Raw genomic sequence first — 11,510 nt, 5'->3', positions numbered from 1 at the left:
CCTTTCCAATTCATACTGTCAAAACTCATACTATCCCTATTAAGGGTGAAATGCCAACCTTTATGCATTCCCCTAGAATTCATTTTAAGTTACCGATGTTCTATCTTTAATTCCACCTTTAAAAAGGTACATGCATCCTTCCATGGATAAATCAAGTCATATATCCCTGATATGGGTGCCTTATTCAATCCTTCCCACCTCGATAGTATATGCCTAATTTCACAGTAACATCTGTATTCAAAATGAGGTCAATTAATATGGCCTCTAAAAGATAACTACGGTTATCTACTTTTCTTGCTTGATTTGGTAACGATAACAAGGATGTTCTGGAAGATATTGGTCGTGTTCAACGTGAACTTCTTCTTAATAATTCCGTATTTACTTTTGTTGTTTATCTCAACAGTCATCTCAATGTTGGGATATCTCTCATTCCTGGCGTCTCCCTTCCTGGGTATCAAGCCACCGGTCTTACACTTCACATTCTTGAAGGTCACTTCCTTCATCCAATTTTCCTAATTTCTTACTTCCTTGTCTCCTCAGTCTATCCGCGTCTCATTATTTATCCTTTGAACTATCTCAAGGTTTCCTCGAATTCTCCCAACTTAAAGGGGGTACAATATGTACATCTCTTATGCCTTCAACCATCAACTTTAACTCATAGTGAATCATCCTCATCCTGACGATCACATACTTTTCTATTTCTATTACTATGATTCTTTAGAGTTTCCTCACACCCCACTCCCTTATCATTCCTCAAACTCTATCGCCTTTATATTCCTTTCCACTTCAGTTTCTTTTTATTTTCCTTTCTTTTACAATCATTTCATGAACGACCACTAATTATTTACTCCAAACATCACGTCGTTTGGGGATTCTTGTCCTCAGAACGAATCTTTACAACTTTTACAACTTAGATTCTTAATTCATCATACTCGTCCGCTTTTGTTCTGGCTCTAAAGCTTTTACACTACCTCCATAGTCTTGGGAAATACTTTCCCGAAAATAATTGTCTGAACTTTAATCAGTTTATTATATCTTCTGGCTCCGTGCCTTTCTTGGTCTTTCACCAGCGGGTGGTCTCTCTCTTAGGAAGGTAAGTGACAAAAACAGTCTTTTGTGCTTCATCATTCATTTAGAATCTCAAATGATTCCTATATTTCCTTTAGCCAGGCCCTCGCCTTTACTGGGTTCGCTTGTTCCTGGGAATTCTGAGAGTTTAGCGACTTAAAGGTCCTGAAAGAATTTCCCACCGCACTGTCTCCTCAGGGTGGTGGTTGGGGATAATAGTCTAAGTTCTTTTTAGACAGGTCCATGAATTGCCACATAGGAGTACCGTCTCGGGTCTCCTTTCCTTACTCGACCTTCTGTTTCCTTAGTATGAAATATTTCATCCTTCTCCCATACTTGGAGTTATCTTATACGTTAAAATCCTTGTTTTCCACTTCATTATGTTCTGGGTTCCTTATATCTTAATTGCGACCTCCCTGATTATCACATTCAAGGTTTGCCCCTAATCTTATTCCTCGTGGGGGCATAATGCTTGGAAAAATTTTGAGAATCTCTGGATACTTGTCTTACTTACTTTGCTTAAGTCTTTCCCTCGTTCAGTCCTTGCATGATTGCAAATTATGAATTCTCAAGTTCTATAAACTTCATGACACTCTCTTAAGTGTTAATAGTGCAATTAACAATATGAACTTATCACAAACAAACTGATCTGAACTGAAATTAAGGAATATATACATAACCATTTATTCGAGGGTACAACAACTGAACACATTAAAGAGAATTACATCATTTGATCTGATCGCTTCTATCCCAAAAGTACTACCATAGATAATCATCTAGTCATTAAAACTAATCATTCATAACTTAGGTTAATCCTCCAAAAGCGGTGCTACATGAAACCCTTGTCTGATCGCTCTGGCTCTGCACACTACCATGGATCAAGAAATGCGGGCACGCACGACATCCCTAACCTGCTCCATCACAGAGGTGATGAGGTCTAAGATAGTTGCAAGTAGAGCTGGATCAACCTGACCCTCAAGATGGCCTCTAGCTGTAATTCGGGTGGTAGCCTCAATCCTTTTCATGCTATAAGCTAGTCCTGCCGGAAGTACCCCGCCCTCAATTCTTGATGCAGTAAGTCGGTCCAACAGATCACTTCTAACATTACGGGCCTCAGACAGTCCACCCAAAGTCATATAATAATCGGCGATAAGAGAAGCCTGAGTGGTAGCATCTGGCAGTCCATGGGGTGCAGGTGGTGCAGGCCCAGGGGATCCAAATGGATAACCAAACACGGTATCAGGTGACAATGGTGCAGGAGATAAAGGTGGTATTTCCTCAGTAGGTGCTGGGCTCTGTACAGGGGAGGGAACAGGAATTGGTGGAACCTCATGGATGTCTTCAGGAGCCTCTAGAAGAGGGTCTGATACTGGTGTAATTGGTGCCGTGGAAGGCCCCACTCCTTCTGCCCTCATTAATCTTTGTGCCCTTGGTAACTCTTCATCCTCTAGTGCCACCCTCGCGGCCATTCTTGCTCTGGTAGTCGCTCTGACTACGGTCATCAATTCCTCAGCGGTCCTCTCTTCATTCTCGTCAGGATCCTCCACGAGATCCTCCCCAGCAACTATCCCTTCTGGGATAACATCCTCAACCGCAACATTCTCAATATGAATCTCATCCGGTCCCTCGTTAGGGTACTCTATCGGATTCACAATTTGATCTCCAATATGTAATAAAACATCCTCATGCTGATGCTCCTGAACTTTAGGGTTCGGTGCCCCGCTGCCCTATACGAGAACGAACTATGTTACTATCACAATATTTATAAGGGTTCCCGTAAGGGTTTTAACTGTCAGTGCTACTTTAAGTAGTCCGACTATGAACTTGGCAAGAGTTCTTATTATCTTGGTGAACTTATTATCATAACACCACATCATATCTGAGGTTTATAACGCTTAGCTCTGATACCATTTCTGTAACACCCCCAAATCCGGGGTCGGGGATTCGGGTTGTCACGAGTTCCATTTCCCTTATCAATACTTAATCTTAACAGTCAACCAACTATTGAGTACTGTGACCCCACAGTATACACACACACACCACAATTTATAGTCTCAGAGATGAATACCAAAAATAACACAAGTCATTTTATTCCACAATTATAAACCGTTACACCTTAAAAGGGTTTCTGAATAAATTTACATTTCTTTGCCATTATTACAATTCATATAGATACATAAGTCTGGTACATCAGAAGTTGAAAGTCTAGCCTATTGGTAATTTTTACCTCAGCTACAGCGACATCAACGCTTCCAGAAAACTGCGGAACGTTTCCTAACCGCTTGCGAATTGGAAGCTTGGTCCTATTCATCTTTTCTATCTGTTGTTGTGTGATGAAGGAAGAAATCAAGGGTGAGCAACAAGCCCACCGAAATAATATGTATAATGATTAACAATATATGAGCATTCTCATAGTACTCAAGGAAGTCTTGGTTAAGAAGAAATGAACCAAGTTGATATCTTAACGCAACCAAGTCGCAAAATATTCAGTATATACATATATATATACTTTTCACACCCTTTGAAATCCTCTAACATTTATAATATACACAGAGTTCCAGTTTATAACTGTATAAAAATATCGCTGCAAGGTGATCTCATATATCTAACCTTGTCTCAATGTTTTTCTGAAAATCTTTGATATGCATAAGATAATCATTTACTAGATATAAGTTTAAAAGATGAAGTTACAAGATACTCCAATATACTTATATCTTTTCCAAATACTACTTGAACTACCACCGTTCAAGTTATAATCAGTTTCAAAAGTTCATCACACTGATGAGACTACAAGATAAGACTTGAATAGATTCAATCTTTGAAATATCATTCAAAAGAAATGAAGTTACGAGATACTTCATTAAGTCCCGATATATATATACACCTATATATATATACATTTCATACACTCCTTGAAAACCTCTGTTATGAAACTTATAAACAGAGTTGTAATAGGACCTTAAGCTGGACTGCCACTCAGCCACTTACGCATTTGATGGACTCCCACTGAGCCACTTACACTTTCATGGACGCCCACTGAGCCCATGTTGCTTATGCTGACTCAATAGATGGACTTACTTCCCGAATGTTGGGTAAGTAATCAATTTATTTACCAAAGCAGCAACCTCGTTGCGAATATAAAATACACCACAGAGCCGGATCCCTCAGGTTTTGAGCGAGTATTTAAATCCCCTTTAAAAGGAAGATCTTAAATATAAAAATGAGTTTTGGGATCCGCTCTAACTTTTAAAAATCATTTTGAAGACTCGAAAACACTTTAAAGAGTGTTTGGAGTAGTGCTGATTTAATGAAATAAATCAGTCCTGATATATTAGAAAATATCCGAATATTATTATTTAAATAATATTCCCATGAAGAATATTCTTTATAAAAATAATTGAAGTAGAAGTTGTAAAACTTATACTTGAAATAGATATTAAATAACCAAAGATATACTTATACGAAAGTAATATCTTTATTTGAATAATCAAAAGTGAGTTTAATTATCGACACATTATTCTTTAATAACATAAAGAATATTAATTAGTAAATAATCGGAGTCATGAGTCCTCAAATGAATATTCAATTAATATTCATTAAATAATATAAACTGAGTCATAAGTCCTCGAATGAATATTCAAGATAATATTCATTAAATAAAATAAACGGAGTCTTAAGTCCTCAAATGAATATTCAATTAATATTCATTAAATAATATAAACTGAGTCATAAGTCCTCGAATGAATATTCAAAGTAATATTCATTAATAAAAATAAAGTTATCGAATAAATCTTATTCGATTAATAGTTTTGAAAACTATATATATATATATATTATACTCGGGAACATCGACTCCCGGTTTTAGAAAATGTTCACCTTTGGGTCCCCTATACTCAGGGTATACGCAACTACTGCTTATCTCTAGCATAGGTATTATGCAATTAATAAGCATTTGAATCAAAAGATATATATCAACATTACGAAACAGACATGCATATATAGCATGCTTCAATATATCGCAAAATTTGCTAATTAACCAACATGCATCTATCACAAGATAATGCATATACATATTTACATCACAACAACAGTATAACGGGTAGAAAACTTGCCTGAGTGCTCCCGGATAGACTTAAGCTTAGAGTGGGTCTGATAACCTATGAATAACAACATAAGTCGGAATTAAACCCTGGTCGCTTAAGAAACTAGACTTTAACCAATTGAACCCTAATGTTTGCTTTAGCGCTTAACGATTCACTTAAGTCGCTCGTGTACCCTCGGCTCCACCATTTTTAATAAATTAACCATTAAGAGTTTTAAGGCGATTCTTTCGCGAGCACCTTACCAACTGCCTAATCCACTTTACATAAATGTTTCATACTCCAATTAGTCATTTAAGGGCTTTAACCAAGGTTTCAAAGTAAGGCGAGGGGTAATGGTTCGGTTGCGAAACGCCGTTACTTAAAACGGTCGTTTCTCCTAATCCGTACATCGGATTCAAACGAACCACATATCAAAATGAAGCTCGTAACATGAACTATCTAATCATGGCAATGGTCAAAACCTAACAGTGAGTTGACGGGTCCTAATTTTAAGAACAAAAACAGTCTAGGGTAACCGAACATTACGACAACTATGTTTACGCGATTACCAATTTTTATTCTACTCCAAACCAACCACCAATAAACCACAATTCATTCATACAACCAAAATCCATCCATATCATACTACAACAGCCCCAACACCTCAAGTTCTCCAATTTATATTATTCTCAAACATGAAGTCAACTTTGTGTTTTTTTGGTGAAATGAATTGTTTTGGCTTGGTTGATGTTGTTTTGTTTTAATTTATTACTTTTAAACATGGTAACTTTTGCATGGCCAAGAATCAACCAACAACACACTTCCTTTTTGTCATGCTTATGTCACCTTTTTATGTCATCCTCCCACACTTGTCCTCTTCTTATTGGTTTGATGACATCATCCTCACTAACCTCTTTGATTAGCTTCTAATTACTTGGCTAATGACCGCTGATCTGTTATACGGTTCGCTTAACTTTTGTTTTCGTTTATCGTTTCAGGGATCATACCCGGGATCTTATTACTTGGGTTTCCTTACCCTTTCTCAATACATTATATTCCTTTTATGATCCTCTCTTATAATCCTTGAATTTAAATCCTTTTTATCCTGTTACCTTATACTCAATTCTTTCGGTATCTGGTGGATTTCCGGGAAAAATCAAATGGGAAAAATCAAAGTGTTCGAATTTGGATTCTGACGATCTTTACATACACTTATATATCATATAGAGTACTAATAAGATCTCAGAATAACAATAAAAGAACCCCTACATAATGTGACATGAAAAGTTTTTCTTATTCAGCATAATCAGCAAAATCACTATTCATAAGGGTTTCAAAAAAAAATTCCAAAAATTGGGGTTATTACAGTCGTTAAAGTTCATTGACTCGAACATTGTTACTTATCTAGTTTCATTGTCTTATTTCAGGTGATCTAGCGAGCGTGTATTTATACACGTTCTCGGACTCGTAAGAGAAATCTGGATCAAGCCGAGAAAGAAGCGATAGTGGCTCATAGGGAAGTTTTCAAGGATGAAGAGAAGGTAGAGGAAAAAGAAAAAGTTGAAGAACCAGTGGTAGTAGCGATGGGAGATCAAGCAGAAAATCCTAAGGATTTGATGAACTATTCTCAGCCTAAGATCAATGACATTCAGTCAAGCATCATCAGACCAGCCATCTCGGCTAGCACTTTTGAGATCAAAGCAGGCATGATTTAGATGATACAGAACTCGGTTCAGTTTGGGGGTTCTCCTACTGAAGACCCCAACATGCACATGAGGGATTTCATCGAGATATGCGATACTTTCTAGTTCAATGGTATGACTGAAGATGCTATCAAGCTGCGACTCTTCCCATTCTCTCTGAGGGATAAAGCTAAGTGCTGGTTACATTCTCTACCACCAGGGTCTATCACTAAATGAGAAGACCTTGCTCAAAAGTTTCTCACAAATTCTTCCCTATGGCGAAGACTGCTGCAATCAGGATTGCTCTTACGCAGTTTGCTCAGCAAACTGGTGAATCTCTGTGTGAGGCTTGGGATCGATATAAAGAGATGCTAAGGAAGTGTCCGCATCACGGCATGCCTGATTGGATGATTATAAACTGTTTCTACAATGGATTGGGTGCTACTTCTAGACCCATGCTTGATACAACATTAGGAGGAGCCTTATGGGCTAAAAGCTATGATGAAGCTTATGAATAGATCGAACTGATGGCTGCTAATAAGTACTAGAATCCTTCCCAGAGACTGACTCAGGGAAAAGTAGCAGGAATTCTGGAGTTGGATGCAGCAACTGCTATAGCTGCCCAACTTCAGGCTTTGACGATGAAGGTGGACTTTTCGGCTAATTATGGAGTTAATCAAATCGCTAGTGTCTATGAGCTTTGTGCTGGTGCCTATGAGACTGATCAGTGTGCTATTTCTAGTAAATTAGCTCAGTTTGTGAGCAATTTTCAGCGATCGCAGCAACCTGTGCCAGCCACCTATCATCATAACAACCGCAATCATCCAAATTTCAGCTGGAGCAACGCTTAGAATGCGGTTCAACAGCCTTATCAGTAGTATCCATCTAAGCAGTACAACCCCCAGGTTTTCAACAACCGTAATATGCACCAAGAAAACAACTTCAGCTGTAACAAGCTAACGAGAAATATGAATTAGAGGAGTTGAAGCTTATGTGTAAAAGTCAAGCTGTTTCTATCAAGACCTTGGAAAATCAAATCGGACAAATTGCCAATGCCTTGCTAAATCGTCAACCTGGCACATTGCCTAGTGACACTGAAGTGTCAGGAAGGAAGGAAGCTAAGGAGAAGGTAAAGGCAATCACATTGAGGTCTGGAAATGTTGCGAATCTCTAATAAACTCAAGAGTTGACTGAAGAAGCTGGGGCTGAGAAAGAAGTAGAGCAGCAGGATGTAGAAGTGGGATCAAATAAGACTACTGTTGAGCACACTCCTCCTGAAGGTAATACAGGGGAGAAACAGATCTATCCTCCACCATCTCTTCCTAAGCGGTTGCAAAAGAAAAAGCTGGACAAGCAATTTGAGAAGTTTCTGGTGGTGTTCAAGAAACTTCATATCAACATACCTTTCACTGAGGCTCTTGAGCAGATGCCTAGTTATGCAAAGTTTATGAAAGGTATTCTCTCTCAGAAAGTGAAGCTAGATGATTTAGAGATTATCGCTCTCACGGAGGAATGCAGTGCTGTGCTGCAACAGAAGTTGTCTCCGAAGCTTAAAGATCCTGGAAGCTTCACTATTTCGTGTACCATTAGAAAAGTGTCTTTTGACAGATGCTTATGTGACTTGGGAGCTAGCATCAATCTGATGCCCTTGTCAATCTTCAAGCAGTTGGACTTGCCTTATCCGAAACCGACTTATATGACCTTGCAGTTGGCCGACCGTTCTATTACATATCTGTTCTATTAGATGGTCACGAGTATTACTGTCTTCTGGATGGCTATTCGGGTTACAATCAGATTTGTATTGCTCTGGAGGATCAGGAGAAAACTACCTTCACTTATCCATTTGGTACTTTCGCCTTCAGACGAGTTTTTTTTGGTCTGTGTGGTGCACCGGCCATATTTTAGAGATGCATGATGGCCATCTTTTCTGATATGATAGGCCAGAATGTGGAGGTGTTCATGGATGACTTCTCTGTATTTGGCGATTCTTTTGATAAATGCTTGCAAAATCTTGGACACGTTCTCAAGAGGTGTGTTGAGACCAATCTAGTTCTTAAATGGGAGAAATGTCACTTTATGGTGCGACAGGGCATTATTCTCGGGCACAAGGTTTCAAGTAAGGGTCTTGAGGTAGACAAAGCCAAGGTGGGGGTCATTGAGAATCTTCCTCCTCCTATTTCTGTTAAAGGAATTCACAGTTTTCTTGATCACGCGGGTTTCTACAGGCGTTTCATCAAAGAGTTTTCTAAGATTTCCAAGCCATTGTACAGTTTGCTAGAAAAAGATGTTCCTTTTAAGTTTGATGACGAGTACCTTGCAGCTTTTGAAACATTAAAGAAGAGTTTAATCACGGCACCTGTCATAACTGCACCTGATTGGAGCCAACCTCTTGAGATGATGTGTGATGTAAGTGACTATGCAGTAGGAGCAGTTCCTGGGCAGAGGAATAATAACATATTTCATGTGGTCTATTATGCTAGTAAGACCCTAAATGGTGCTCAACTGAATTATATTACTATGGAGAAAGAACTTTTGGCTATTGTCTATGGTTTTGAGAAATTTCAATCTTATCTACTTGGGACTAAGGTGACAATTTTCACTGATCACGCCGCAATTCGATATCTCATCTCAAAGAAGGACTCGAAGCCTAGATTGATTAGATGGGTTCTTTTGCTCCAAGAATTTGAACTAGAGACTAAGAACAGAAAGGGGACTAAAAACCAAGTCACTGATTATCTCTCGCGTTTGGAGAACCCTAATGCTACGTCATTGGATAAGACATTGATACATGAGTCTTTTCCCGATGAGCAGTTGTTTGGAGTGCAAGAGGAAGAATCGTGGTTTGCAGACATTGTGAACTACCTTGTGAGTAATATCATGCCTCCCGACTTATGTTATGCTCAAAGGAAGAAGTTTCTACATGAAGTGAAGTGGTATATGTAGGATGAGCCGTTTCTTTTTCGATAAGGAGCTGACCAAATCATCAAGAGATGTATTCCTTACAGCGAAACGTGGGGAATCTTGCGAGATTGTCACTCAACGGCTTATGGAGGACATTATGGTGGAGAAAAGACAGTAGCTCGTATTCTTCAGGCAGGTTTCTTTTGGCCGACCTTGTTTAAAGATGCTCACTAGTTCATTCTGAAATGTGATCGATGTCAATGTGTGGGTACTATTTCTAAGAAGGATGAGATGCCTCTTAATATGTTTCTCGAGGGTGAGGTCTTCGATGTTTAGGGAATTGACTTCATGGGGCCATTTGTCTCATCTTGTAACAATCAGTACATCTTGTTGGCGGTTGATTATGTGTCAAAATGGGTTGAAGTTAAGGCGTTGCCAACGAACGATGTGATAGTGGTGCTTAATTTTCTTCACAAGCAGATATTCACAAGGTTTGGAACTCCAAGAGTCATAAGCAGTGATGAGGGGTCACATTTTTGCAATCGCAAGTTCACTGCTATGATGCAAAGATATAATGTGAATCATCGCATTGCCACGGCTTATCATCCTCAAAAAAATTGTCAAGCTGAGGTATCTAACAAAGAGATCAAGCGCATTTTAGAGAAGGTGGTGTGTCCATCGAGGAAAGATTGGGATTTGATGCTTGATGAAGCTCTTTGGGCTTATTGAGCAGCATATAAGACTCCATTGAGAATGTCTCCATTTCAGTTGGTTTATGGTAAGGGGTGTCATTTGCATGTAAAACTCGAGCATAAAGCATACTGGGCTTTGAAGAAGTTAAATCTGGACTTGGATGCAGTTGGAAAGAAGAAAATGCTTCAATTGAATGAACTGGACGAGTTTCGACTTCAAGCTTATGAGAAAAACAAAATGTATAACGAGAAAGTTAAGAGGTGGCATGATCGGGGTTTAGTGCTCAAATTATTTGTGCCGGGGCAATAAGTTCTTTTTTCAACTCTCATCTCCGTCTTTTCCCTGGAAAGTTGAAGTCAAGATGGTCAGGGTCGTTTATTGTCAAAACTGTGTTTCCACATTGAGCAGTGAAATTTTTTGAGAATGATCTGAGCCAGGCATTCAAAGTAAATGGTCAGATATTGAAGCATTACTATGGTGACACGACAAACCGTAAGATGGTTAGTGTCATCTTATTGTCCTTTTGATCTCGCATTTCTACGTCGAGCTAGTGACATAAAAGAAGCGATTCTTAGGAGGCAACCCAAGTATGTTGTACATTAGTAGGTAGAGGAAGCAAGAAGAAAGGAGAAAAACACAAAAAAATCAGAAAAAGAAAAAAATTCAGGGCCAACTCCAGTGACTAAGCGCGCCCGCGCTGATCTAGCGCGCGGTCGCGCTATTTTTCCAGAAGGTAAGCGCGCCCGCACTGATCTAGCGCACGGTCGCGCTGTTTTTCCAGAAGGTAAGCGCGCCCGCACTGTCCTAGCACGTGCCCGCGCCGGGTCCCTGTTCGAAAAAAATATAAAATAGAAGAATGAAGAGAAAATCGGGATTTTTAATCAAAAATCTATTCCAACCTGATTTTTACTCTTCCACATCCCATAATTTTCTCTCCCAATCAAACCATTATTTCCACGATTCCCATAATAAATTCTCACTTCTATTTCTTATAGAATTCTCACCTCTCCACCTATAAATACATACACTTATACAAAAACTTCTCCACCAATTCATAAACTCTCAAACACAAATTCTCTCTAAA

The 11,510-nt window shown here is 38.9% G+C and overlaps 1 non-coding gene across 1 annotated transcript; it reads right to left on the bottom strand.

The window, feature by feature from the left end:
• Nucleotides 1–7,122: 7,122 nt before the first annotated feature.
• On the bottom strand, nt 7,123–7,229 carry LOC141688636 (small nucleolar RNA R71). The gene has a single exon (XR_012562069.1). It is a non-coding gene; the product is annotated as a small nucleolar RNA R71 (small nucleolar RNA).
• Between the last annotated feature and the right edge of the window lie 4,281 nt (nt 7,230–11,510).

Source organism: Apium graveolens, chromosome 9, assembly GCF_009905375.1.
Source record: "Apium graveolens cultivar Ventura chromosome 9, ASM990537v1, whole genome shotgun sequence".
Classification (NCBI taxonomy): domain Eukaryota; kingdom Viridiplantae; phylum Streptophyta; class Magnoliopsida; order Apiales; family Apiaceae; genus Apium; species Apium graveolens.
This window is presented reverse-complemented; position numbering and strand designations above follow the sequence as displayed.